Consider the following 13533-nt stretch of genomic DNA (forward strand, 5'->3'; position numbering starts at 1 on the left):
TTTTATCTTTTCAACCAAAGACGCTGGGCTGCAAAGTTTCCCCGTCTACTGTTGGCCGTTGGATTAGAGCTACAATATCCAAGGCCTATTTGTCACAGGCGCTTCCTGTTCCCAGTGGAGTAACCGCTCACTCTACAAGGAGTGCTGCTACTTCTGCAGCCTGGGCTACTCAGGCTCCTATTCATGATATTTGCAGAGCGGCTACCTGGTCGTCTCCATCTCCATTTATTCGCCATTATAAAATCGATGTTTTTGCCTCGGCAGAAGCCTCCTTTGGCAAACGAGTCCTTCAGCAAGTGGTGAGAGATCCAGAACATGCTCCAAGCCAGACGGAGTCCCCCCCGTAGGACAGGCCATGCTTTGGTATGTCCCACTCTCTGGATGCTCGAAGCAGCTCGACTGAGAATGGGCGTTGGTACTTACCTGACACACCATTTCTAGTCGAGCTGCGTAGAGCATCCAGCCCCACCCTATTTGATCCGTCTGGTGGGGAATCCTGTTTCGGCCAACGATTCATATTGTTTTTTTGTAGTTAAGTGTTGTTTATAGTTAAGATGAGGGGATAGTTGTTTGTCTTCTCGTCTTCGTAAAAACTGGGGAACGCAGGGAGAAGCCACGTGGTGGGAGGAGCGTTTCTCAATTATATCTCAGCCTGCAATTGGTGAAGACTAGAGCGCCTCCCATTCTCTGGATGCTCTACGCAGCTCGACTAGAAATGGCGTGTCAGGTAAGTACCAACGCCCATTTTCATGTGTGAGGAGCAAAACCGTTGCTGTCATGAATCCACCCTGTACCCTTGTTCTGACACAGCTCTCCAAACATTAAAGTTAACTCAAAGATTCCTTTATTAGGAGCTCCAGCAGCCCTGGCCAAAAGTTTATCTCGCAGGCGATCAGGTCTGTCTGGCATGGAGATGAATAGTTGTCTGCCACATCTATTCATCTCTGCCTCCTGCCTTTTATCCCCAGAGCTAGCAGTGGTGGCTCTTCCATCCCAAGGACCAGCCCATAGATTTCCACTACTCTCGTCTCCTCTGCCTTCTCCACATCCACATGTCAGGCATTGAACCCAGAAGTTCCCCCTCTTCCTCATCAGCCACCTCCAGACCTGGGGACTGTTGATTCTCCATTTGAGGGCTGATGTACAGCCCAGGCTCCACCTCTCTCTCTCTCTCTCTCTGACAGCTCCATTCCCTCTTCCCCCTCGGAGCTCTTAGGTTGCCTTGATGCTGACCCTGACTCCCACGTCTCCTCCTCCTCCTCTGATTCGGCTGCTGGAGGGGCCGGCGACTGACAGCCCACAACAACCCCTCTCCAGACGCAAGTTCAGAGGAGGACAGTGAGTTTCAGTTGGCAGAGGAAAGCACAGAGCCAAGCTTTGGTTAGGATTGGGCCTTGGATGGATCCTTGAGACCAGCAATAGCAGCAAGTTGCCCACGAGGCTCCAGGCAAGGACTAGGAGCAACTACCACCCATTAGCAATGAGGAGGAGGTGGGGTCCGCACCACCTCTGCCTAGGGCAGAGAGGAGACAGGATGTTGTTGTTCGCCAGCAGCCTGTGCAGATGGCAATGGAATCGGACAGTGAGAAAGAATGGGGATCAGTACAGGAGGCTGAAGAGGACTCGGATGAGGGTCCTGCATCTGATGAAGAGATGGGGCCAGGACCATCTGGGAGTCAGGTGCTGCCTCTGAAGCCTTCGGAGTCTGGCAGCAGCAAGGCAGAGGACCCAGGGGAGCCTGCTTCCAGTGTGCATGTGCGCAGAGCTGCTAGAAGGCAAGAGCAGCTGAGACAAAAGGGGTGACTTGGGAGTAAGGCTGGGAGGTGATTGCCCCTCCCATAAGGTATAAAGGACAGGCAAAAGTGATGAAACCTTTGCAGGAAGCAAAGTCGTTCATTCGGTTCGGATTCATTCTTGAAGCTCTTTGTACTTCGGTTGATTTTTGTTCTAGTTTATTTGACACTTCTGTTATTGGCAGCACTCTACAGGAAAGAAAGGTGGGTGCTTATCTCAAGGGACTGTTTGAGACTCATTACCGGCTGGGAGTGAAAATAATTTCCAGCTTTGCAATAAAACAAGACTTGTTTTTAAAATAAGCGTGTGCGTAATTACGGTCTTGGAAGCCTTGGTTACGAGAGGTTGTCACCTGCATGGGGTTTGTTGTCATCAATATGCTAATAATACCAGCTGCCCATCTCCTTGCCAGGGTGAACAGTTGACTGGCAGAAGCACTGACAATCCTGTTGTTGAACCTCGTCCGTCTATCTAAAAGTTTCACACAGGAGGGGCAATTTCTCAGAGTAACTTCTATTAAGGTCCCTTTGGGGTCTGATGGGCAGCTGGAGTCCACTAAAGAGATGATGACTGATCCACCCTCTGATAAGTGAGTGAAGCGCAAGAACTTGAACCCATCCCTGCAAATGTCTCTGATAATGTCTTCTAGGGGGAGAAAAAAAGAAAGCAAAATGCAGTTTATTTTCCATCAAGTAAATGAGTTCAGCTGAGTAAACAGTGCAGAATAACTTTTAGTGTAGCACTTGATATCACCCAGCTGCTCTCCTGGGTGTATTCAAACATACACAATTGCAAAAGATCACTAGTGCAAATCCACTTGACCTTTGAACCCATCCAACTCAGGGAGAAGCAGTCTGGTGTAGTGGTTAAAGAGTTGGCTACCAGAAGGAGAGCCAGGTTATGGAGCCTGACTCTCTCTCAGCCCATCCTACCTCACAGAGCTGTTGTTTTCACCATAATACAAGAACTAATTCTCATGGAAGCTGTCTTGAGCTCCAGGAAGAAGGCAGGATAGAAATCTGACCAGATAATCAACATTTTTGAGGTTACTGATTTTAGTGGAGGCTATTGCTGAAACAACCAGTAAATAGACTGACCACCAGGGACCCTTTATTTTCCCTTCTCTACAGAAATAATTATTTAGATAGGATAAAAGTAAGTATAAGGTAAGTGTATTGTTAGTACTTGTTCCTTTCAGGTTTATTTCTGTGATGCAAGAGTTCTTTTTAAGCCCACTAAGCTATTAGTATTAATGTCTCAAACATCACTAAAACTGTTGAAGTTCTGATGGGTAAATAACTAGTTTGCTATGCAAAATGCTATGGAATCAGAGTTAAGGTACCTTAAAGATGGTTTGACTCACCCTCGCATCTCAGTGCAGGATCCAGTGCAGGTTCCCTGACAGATCTGCTTGAGGACCTTGAGTGAAAATGTCAGGCCTGCCCCAGATCCGATCCTAGAAAGAAAGAAAAACCTAACCCTAAAAAGACCGACTCCATTTGGTTAAAGTGCTAGGTTCTTTTACTAAGGTTAGGTGGTTGCAGCGAAAGAAAGGTGAAATCTGAAGGTATCATATTTTCCCCCTGGACCTGGACCTCCCTCCTTCACACTTCTGTCCAATGGCATGCCGTTTAGGTGTTTTGAGAATGGCCTGGATGGTTGGCGCCACAAAGCAGTTTCACATATCTCCTTGAAGACTGGCATATGCTGGTTCTCACACCTCTGGTTTCCAACAAGGCTGTCACACACACACCTTCCCTCTTATCTCCATTCTCTCTGCCCCCTCCTCCTCCCCCTTACAGAATACCTCTTACCATTTATTATCTATTCTGACTTGTACATCTCTTCTATTTCCTAGTGCTACTCTGGATAGGTTGGTCTATCCTTCCTTTTTCCTTTTGCATAAAAACAGATGCAAAGAAGGAGAAGACAGCAACATGGGTTGCGTGGCTTACGGGGGAGGAAAGGGCCCTGATTCCCTTCATTAGCTGCAGCTGGGAACAGAGTGTTTAAAAAGGGAAGCTGTGCACAGCAACCTGTTGGGAGCAAACGTGAATTTATCTTGTATCATCGTGGCTTATCGGTGTTCCTGGTGTCTTCCCAACTGTGCGATTTTGCTGTGCTTTCAAGTCTGAAATTCCTTCTCCTGCCCTGCCAAACTTCAGTTTGGTTTGTTTGAATTTTAAGTTACAGTTTGTATGTACCTTGTTTTGGACTGAATTTTTTACAGTTAAAAGCTTTTCCTGGGAGAGTTTTTTCTCCAGCCGAAGGTAACCTGGACATTGGGGGCAAAGTTGGAGATAATAAAGGGACTCTTACCGATTATCTGACTGTGTTGCCTTTGTGCCACATCCTGGGTCATCACAGACATAAAGCACAGGAAAGAGTAGGGGCAAATGTCATATTTCATATTATCCAATGAAAGGAGCTGGCAGGCTGCTTGGACACTCCTTTCCTCCTTCAACTGCCACCTGTTGGGATGACCTCGGTTCCCACAAGAAAACCTTTTGTTTTGACTTGTTCACTGGTCTATCTACTTCCTCCTCCCTTCTCCTTTCAGAGTTCATGGCACCTATGAGGCAGCAAAAGATGGCTTCAGCCAGGTTCACTTCAGAGTGGACAGTTGCATTGTGGTAAATTCAAATAGGACATGATGATGACGATGGTGATAAATGCCTCTTCTTGGACATTGCGAAAATGGAAATGTCCACTGAATTGGTGGGACACAGCTCCTCATAGTCTCACAAGCACCTTCAGCTCAGGTGGGATGGACAGATTTTGAACATCTGCAGCTGTGGCTTTGGGCAACCTCTTGCAATAGTAACTCTCTGGTGAGCATTAAAGGAAATGTGTTACTGAAAACTGTAAGATTAAGGGGCTATACAGCTGTTCTTGCTGTTGATCTTTTGCAAATATGTTTACTTGGGTAGTCTTCGACCAGAATCCAGGCCAAAATTTGCTAAGTGAGACAATTAAGTGAATTTTGACCCATATTATGATGTTTCTTGCAAGAGTTGTTAAGTAAATCATGGGAGTTGTTAAGTTAGTAACTATCAGGCTACAGAACTTTTCCCATTCAATCAACTAGAATGAACTTCTGAAAACGTATCAAAATGTATCAGAAAGGAATCCTTTATTGAGATGAGACAATTCATGTAGGGGTTAAAAGCAGCATCTAAGGTCTCTCAGGCATGCAGAGGTAGATAAGGGAGTTTAAAACCTTATCTTGATGTGTATTTAGTGAAGCAAAGAGCCAACATGGCTCTTTAGAATGATCTTTTTCAGAGTTTCTCAGGACACATCTCACTGTGGAATTTTTATGGTCTTTTCATCTCCTGGCTGTCTCTCTCAGAGGTGATAGGTTCTGGCCATCTGGGTTTCATCTCTCCACTGTATCATGTGTAGGTTATACAAATTCGATATAAGTTTAAATATGTTCAGGTTACATCAAGAAGGATTTCTTTATCAGTCTCCCCCCACCCTTTTCTTCTTCCATTGAAGAAATGACAGATACATGGATCTGACATCCTGCCCTCCTTAAAAAACAGATAGGTCTACCTGGAAAAAACAAAAATCATGCATTGCATTTTCAATTTAGGATGGTTTATCAGAGTATTTTAGGTGGAACTTTCATAATAATGTGGGTGCTTTTCCATGTCGTTTGGCTACCCACTCATTTTCTGAGGAAGGAAGGTGGATCCACGGTGAGTGTGCGAATCAAGGATATCTTTAATTTCAAAATGTTGTTCTCCATGTACCCTGAGGGGAGTTGGAGGTGTGGGAAGAGGACGGTGGGGGGCTGAGGCTTGAAGTGACCTTTGAGCAAGCTACAGTGAAATACTGGATGAGTCTGCCTAAGTGTTTTGGGGAGTTGAAGCTCTACCTTCACAGGGTTAATAATTTTGGAGATGGGGAATGGGCCAATGAATTTTGGCCCTAGTTTCTTAGAGGATTGTAATTATTTTAAGAATTTTGTGGACAAATATACATGGTTCCCAATCTTACAAGGTTTAGGATCTCAGTGTTTTTTGTCCGATTGAACTCTAAAAGCTGCTCTAGCTTCCTGTAACACTAATCTTACCACTGGTCACGTGGCTTGTAAGTTATCCATCCACTCCTTAAGGGAGGGGATTTCAGGTTCTTTGGTGGGTAGTTCCGGCATGGGGTTGAATTCTTGGCCCATGTCTACCTGGAATGGGGTGAACCCCGTGCTGCTATGGGCTGAGTTATTGTATGCTACCTCTGCAAAAGGAAGGTCAGTCCAATTGTCCTGTTGGTGATTAATAAAACATCTTAAATATTGTTCTAAGACGCTGTTCACTCTCTCTGTTGATCCGTCAGTCTGGGGGTGATTTCCTGACGACAACCCCTGGGTGGAGCCTAATAGGTTTAAAAACACCTGCCAAAATTTGGATGTGAACTGAACACCCCTATCTGAGATAATCCATTGGGGGGGCTCCATGAAAGTGATAAATGTGTATTAGGAACATTTTTGCCAATGCCTTGGCAGTTGGGATCTTTTGGCATGGCATAAAGTGAACCTTTTTGGAAAAAAGATCAGTTACCACCCAAATGACAGTATTTCCAGCACTTTCGGGAAGCTCCACTATAAAGTCCATACAGATCTCTTTCCAGGGAGCAGAAGGGACTGCTACTGTTTGTAAAAGTCCAGGATATTTTCCTTGTCTTCTCTTTGCAGCAGCACAGGTGGGCAGCTCGCAACATAGCTTTCAATGTTTTTTTTGAAGGACAGCCACCAAAATTGTCTTTTGATGAGGTGCAGGGTTTTTACAAACCCAAAGTGTCAAGCTATTTTGGAGTTGTGGCAGCATTTCACGAGGTCCATTCTCTGGCTTGCAGGGACATAAAGTTTGTTCTCTACCCAAGCCAGTCCCTCTTTGAGTAAACAAGTGTTTTTGTTAGCCTGGAGCCAGTCATCCTTAAATATTGACATCGTTGTGTCTTCAGTCAGTGATGATTTTCTTTTCTCTTGTGCCCAGGTGATTACTTTGGCTGCTAGTTGGGTCGGTTGGACCATTGGTTTTATAACCTCAATCTTTTTGCTGTTGTATTGGGGTTTTCTGGACAGTGCATCTGCTAAGAAGTTCTTTCTCCCAGGAAAATATTTGAGAGTGAAATTAAAACGTTTAAAGTATTGAGCCCACCTTGCTTGTTTTTCGGAGAATTTCCGTGGATTTCTCAGGGCTTCCAGGTTTTTGTGATCAGTCCATACTTCAAAGGGGATTTGGGTTTCCTTCCAGGAAATGCCTCCATGTGATCATTACCCACCGCACAGCATATGCCTCTTTCTCCCATATGGCCCATCTTTGCTCGGTTTCCGTCCGTTTCTTGGATGTATAAGTGCATGGTTGTAATTGTCCACTTCCATCCTTTTGGAGGAGGACTGCTCCAACTGCAACATCACTGGCGTCTGCTTGGATGACAAAAGGTTGTTTGGGATCTGGGTGCTTAAGGACCGGTTCTGCTGAGAATAGATGTTTGAGCTTCTCGAATGCTGCTTGGCATTCCAGTGTCCAGATAAGGGGTTGCCTTGGTTTGGGTCCCCCCCCCCATTTCGTTTTTAGCAAGTTCGTGATAGGGAGGGCGATGTTTGCAAAAGCTGGAATGAATTGGCGATAAAAGTTTGCAAACCCCAGGAAGCTTTGCAGTTGTTTGCGGGTGTGCGGTGGGTCCCAGTCCAGTACAGCTTTTACTTTCTGCGGGTCCATCTCTATTCCTTCGTGGGATATTCCATACCCCAAATAGTCATTTTTTTCTTGGTGGAATTCACATTTAGAGAGTTTTGCATATAGTTTAGTGTCTAAGAGTTTTGTGAGGACTGCACGGAGTAGCTTGATGTCATCAAGATACACTAGAATCCCTTTATATAAAAATTAATGAAGGGTTTTATTGATCAATTGTACATAAACACGGCAGGCGCTCCTTGCAGTCCAAAGGGGAGCACTTTAAATTGGTAGCATCCGAATGTGTGTTAAAAGCTCTCTTCCACTCATCCCCTTCCTTTATTCTTATGCGGTAATATGCCTCTCATAAGTTTAACTTTGAAAAACAAATTCCTTTCAGGAGGTGGGCTAACATGTCCTTCATGAGAGGGAGTGGATACATATTCTCTATGCAAATCGTGTTTAATTTTTTGTAATTAACACACAAACATACGGAGCTATCTTTCTTTTCACGGAATAACACTGGGGCAGCTATTTTTGGTCGGGCGGATTCAGTGAAACCCCTTTTAAAATTTTAGTTGATAAATGCTCTGGGAGACATGCAGTACATTTGTGGTTTTGGGGAGTTTAGCCCCTGGTAGGATTTCGATAGTGCAGTCTGTGGCTCGATGGGGTGGGAGTTCATCACAAGCTTCCTCGCTAAATGCTTGGGCCAGATCCTGCTACTCATTGGGGATGTTAATGGATTCAGCGGACTGTCCGGTCATGGATGCTTCTCTGTTCTCTGTCCCTTTCTTTATCCTTTCCTCTAAGCTTTTTGTAAATATTACATCTCTCTGGAATTGTGCAGTTCCTCTCCTCCAATTTATTTTTGGATTCCATTTGCGTACCATGTGAGACCTAGGACTAGCGGCTCTTCCATTCCTGGGGCTACAATGAATGTGAGCATCTCCCTATGGTTCCCCAGTCTTATTTTCAATGGTTCTGTGGTAAACCTAGCTGGCTTCCCCCCCCCCCCCTCATTAGATGGCTATAGTTCCATCTAATTGGCAGAAAGCGATGGGATTTTCCATTTCTTTCAGTTGAATCCCCAGTTTCTCTGCAAGGGAGGAATTTATTAGGCATTGGGTGCATCCTGAATCCAGCAATGCTGCAACTTCCTCCCCCTTCCCTCGGCTGGGGAGATACAGTCTTAGGGGTAGAGTGATTGGTTCAATTGGGTTGCTTACCAGCGGGTTGTCTTTTGGATCACTTTTGGACTGGCTCAGGTCCCCTCGGAGCATTGTGGGTTCTTCCTCTGGGTTGCGGGGGATCGGAATCCCATAGCTACTTGGCCCCTCAGGCCAGTCTCCTTTCCTCGAGGGCTGGATGTTCCGGGTTTCCCCCCTGATGGGTGGTCTGGCTTTCTGGCAGGGGTCTTTGAATGGCATTCTGCTGCATGGTGTCCCTCCTTTCCACACTTAAAGTAACCAGATGTTCTTGGAGTCATGGTGGATTGGGGTTTGAAGACTTCCCGTTTTCCCAGGGGTGGGGATCTTTTCCAAAACTTGCCACTGCGGTACCGGTTTCGAGTCATGTCTATCTCCCCCTCCTCTGCCATCATGTACCATTTGTGCAAAAGGTTTTAGGCCCCACAAGACAGTGTATAGGTCATCATTTAGTCCATCTTTGAACCAACAGACTAGGATATCCTCTGACCAGTCGACTCGGCCAGCCAGGTCACGAAATTCCTTGGTGTATTCAGCTACCAGGTGATGGCCTTGCTTGATGACTCTGATGCGGTCTCAGGCTTTTCTATCAGCAAGAGGGTCTTCGAAGTGGTGGTGTAGGGCCATCATGAAGCAGTCGAGGTTCCTTAATTCTGTGGCATTGACATTGTGGAGTGTCACCATCCATCTGGCTGCTGACCTTTCCAGGTCCAGGGTGATGACTCGTACTTGGGATCCCTGGGTTGGGAAATTCTGCCCATATTCTTGCATGTAGGTGAGGACTTGCGCCAGGAAAAATCCCAGTTTCTGGGGATCCCCATTGAATTTTACTCCCGGGGTGAGACCTTCCACTGCAGTTGTATGTCTCTGGGTTGGCCAGGGTTAATCCCCTGGTCTGGAGCATTTAAGGATCAGGTACCTGGCATGGCTGCTGGTTCTTCAGCTTGTCCCGCTGCCCGATCATTCTCAGCTGAATCCGGGGTGGTGGCTTGGGTTCTCCCATTTTCTGGTTGGCATCCTGGTGCATCCCTCACCTTGAGGTTCTCCAAGGCTTCCCTCACGAGGCAATTTATGTACCGTCTCAGTCAGTCATCGGCTGGTGGCTCCCCGCCCCATCCTTCCTGATCCGATAGGGCCTCCAGCTCCAATTTCCATCCGGGTTTATGATTGCCCCGGGTGAGGGCTATTCCTCTGGTTCTTCTGTCCCAGCTGTCTCTTTTTCCTACACCTCTAGACCACCGGAGCTTGGTGGAGGTTTCATAGGCAGCTTTGCTATCTTTGATGGGGTGCACCGAGTCAGTATCTGGCTGGGTAACTGTCGACTTTTCTCCCCAGCATTCGGCTTCCCTTGGTCCTTGCTGTACTCAGACGTTTTCCTTTCTTGCAGGGTCCCCTCAGTAGAGTGAAGGTTTTTTTTTTTTTAAAAAAAAATTCTTCTCCGGACTGACCTCTATTGCAAATGCTGCTTTGTGTCAGGTTGCAGAACTTTTCCCATTCAATCAACTAGAATGAATTTCTGAAAACGTATCAAAACGTATCAAAAAGGAATCCTTTATTAAGATGAGACAATTCATGTAGGAGTTCAAAGCAGCGTCTGAGGTCTCTCAGGCATACAGGGATACATAAGGGAGTTTAGAACCCCTCCCCTTATCTCGATGTGTATTTAGTGAAACAAAGAGCCAACATGTTAATTCCCCGCACCCCCTTTTTCAGAGTTTCTCAGGACACATCTCACTGTGGAATTTTTATGGTCTTCATCTCCTGGCTGTCTCTCTCAGAGGTGATAGGTTCTGACCACCTGGGTTTCATCTCTCCATTGTATCATGTGTAGGTTACACAAATTCGATATACGATTAAATATATTCACGTTACATCAAGAAGGATTTCTTTATCAGTCTCTCCCCCCCCCCTTTCTTCTTCCATTGAAGAAATGACAGATACACAGATCTGACAGTAACATAAGTGAAAATCTCAGAAAATTAGAATATTGTGAAAAGGTTCAATATTTTAGGCTCAAAGTGTCCCACTCTAATCAGCTAATTAAGCCATAACATCTGCAAAGGGTTCCTGAGCCTTTAAATGGTCTCTCAGTCTGGTTCAATAGGAATCACAATCATGGGAAAGACAGCTGACCTGACAGTTGTGCAGAAAACCATCATTGACCCCCTCCATAAGGAGGGAAAGCCTCAAAAGGTAATTGCAAACGAAGTTGGATGTTTCCAAAGTGCTGTATCAAAGCACATTAATAGAAAGTTATGTGGAAGGGAACAGTGTGGAAGAAAAAGGTTCACAAGCAGCAGGGATGACTGCAGCCTGGAGAGGATTGTCAGGAAAAGGCCATTCAAAAGTGTTGGGGACTTTCACAAGGAAAATTGCCACCACACACTGACGGATTCTGGACATGGGCTTCAAATGTCGCATTCCTCTTCTCAAGCCACTCCTGAACAACAAACATCAGAAGCATCTTACCTGGGCTAAAGAAAAACAGTGGTCTTTTGCTCAGTGGTCCAAAGTCCTCTTTTCTGATGAGAGCGACTTTTGCATCTCATTTGGAAACCAAGGACCCAGAGTCTGGAGGAAGAATGGAGAGGCATACACTGCAAGATGCTTGAAGTCCAGTGTGAAGTTTCCACACTCTGTGTTGATTTGGGGAGCCATGTCATCTGCTGGTGTTGGTCCACTGTGCTTCATTAAGTCCAGGGTCAACGCAGCCATCTATCAGGAGATTTTGGAGCACTTCATGCTTCCTTCCACAGACGAGCTTTATGGGGATGCTGACTTCATTTTCCAGCAGGGTTTGGCACCTGCCCACACTGCCAAAAGCTCCAAAACCTGGTTCAATGATCTTGGGATTCCTGTGCTTGATTGGCCAGCAAACTCGCCTGACCTGAACCCCATAGAGAATCTATAGGGCATTGCCAAGAGAAAGATGAGAGACATGAGACCGAACAATGCAGAAGAACTGAAGGCCGCTATTGAAGCATCCTGGTTTTCCATAACACCTCAGCAGTGCCACAGGCTGATAGCTTCCATGCCATGCTGCATTGAGGCAGTAATTGCTGCAATAGGGGCCCAAACCAAGTACTGAGTAGATATGCATGCTTATACTTTTCAGAGGTCCGATATTGTTCTATGTACAATCCTTGTTTTATTGAGTGTATGTAATATTATAATTTTCTGAGATTGTGGATTTGGGGTTTTCATGAGATGTAAGCAATAATCACAATTATGACACATCACGGCTTGAACTATCTTGCTTTGCATGTAACGAGTCTATCTCATATATTAGTTTCACCTTTTAAGTTGCATTACTGAAATAAATGAACTTTTGCACGATATTCTAATTTTTCGAGTTTCACCTGTATATAGATAAATACAGACAGAGAGAGATATAGATAGATATGTAGATAGATAGATAGATAGATAGATAGATAGATAGATAGATAGATAGATAGACAGACAGACAGACAGACAGACAGACAGACAGTAGACTAGATTGACGAGGAGAAGAATTACGAGCCGAGGGAAGTATAACAGACCATCCATAGAAAGCTTTTGTAAAAAGCATTAACTTTTGTAAAAAGCATTAACTTTTGTAAAAAGCATTAACTTGGTTGATACCCTTCTCTTCCACCCTTAAGCTCAGGGTCTCTTTGGAGATGAAACTTGTAAGTGCTGCCGACAGCCTTCCTTTTTATGTGGCTCTAAAGTGGCCTGTTTAAGTGTCAACACAGTGTTTAATTCCATATCGATTAAATCCTCATTAAGCCTGATGTTCTATATTTTTCCAAGGTCAGTGGCACGTTAACCAGATTGTCCTGTTGCATTTAGGCCTTTGGGAAGAGTTGGATGCACTCTGGAGGACTGGGAGGGGTGTATGAAGGGAGGGGTGTCTTTGTTGAGCTATAAATCTCCTTGAAGCCTTGGTTCATTCTCTTGATTTATGAAGGTTTCTGGGGTGGCTGCTAATAATATTCTACCATGAGACTGATATTAATTTAGTTTACTTTATTCTCATTGCACCTCATACAATGAAATTAAATGCCATCTTCAGTGTACATTATGATTATGAAAATAAACACAACACATCCTTCGCATTCTATACATTGAATGGAAAACCCCTGATATTGCATTAATATTGCCCTATACAGTAGAATTCAATAGTTTACTAGGCTGTTTTTCAGCCTATTTGTCCTTGTTTTTATTGTCCTGTACCGTCTGCCAGATGGTAATAGTTTTTTTTTAAAGGGTTCCCAGGATGAGATGGATCTTTGAGGATGTTTTGAACTTTCTTAAGGCAGTGGGAGCTATAAAGCTCTTGCAAAGAGGGGAGAGGGCAACCCATGATCCTCTGGGCAATGATGTTAACCCTCTGGAGTGCCATCCTATCTGTCCCTGTGCAATTGGCAAACCATACACAGGTGCAGTCAATTAAGATACTCTCTACAGTGCAGCAGTAGAAGGTCACCATCAGTTTTCCATTCATTTGTGGTTTCCTGAGAAGTCTCAGGTAGTATAATCTCTGCTGGGCCCTTTTGACCAAGGCTGCAATGTGAGCACCCAGGTCAGGTCCTCTTTTAGGGTAACAGCCAGAAACTTAAAACTGGCCACTTGCTCTCCTCGGTCTCCATTGATAAGCAAGGGCTGGAGGTCTGATCTGTCCCTTCTATAATTCACTATAAGCTCCTTGGTCTTATTGGTGTTGAGGACCAAGTTATTGTCTCCACACCAAGAAAGCAACCATTGGTCCACCTCATCTCGGTAGGCAGACTCAAACCTCCCTGGAAATGAGTCCCACCACTGGGATCTGAAATGGTATAGGGACTCCTACTTGAGCAGGGGGTTGG

At 45.1% G+C, this 13533-nt stretch overlaps 1 protein-coding gene across 2 annotated transcripts in view; it reads left to right on the forward strand.

The window, feature by feature from the left end:
• RTN4R (reticulon 4 receptor) overlaps positions 1-13533 on the forward strand; it is a 160550-nt gene that overhangs the window by 136088 nt on the left and 10929 nt on the right. The gene's annotated exons all lie outside the window — the stretch shown is intronic.

Source organism: Pseudonaja textilis, chromosome 15, assembly GCF_049901715.1.
Source record: "Pseudonaja textilis isolate UNSWEBS1 chromosome 15, rPseTex1.2, whole genome shotgun sequence".
NCBI classification, from domain to species: Eukaryota; Metazoa; Chordata; class Lepidosauria; order Squamata; family Elapidae; genus Pseudonaja; species Pseudonaja textilis.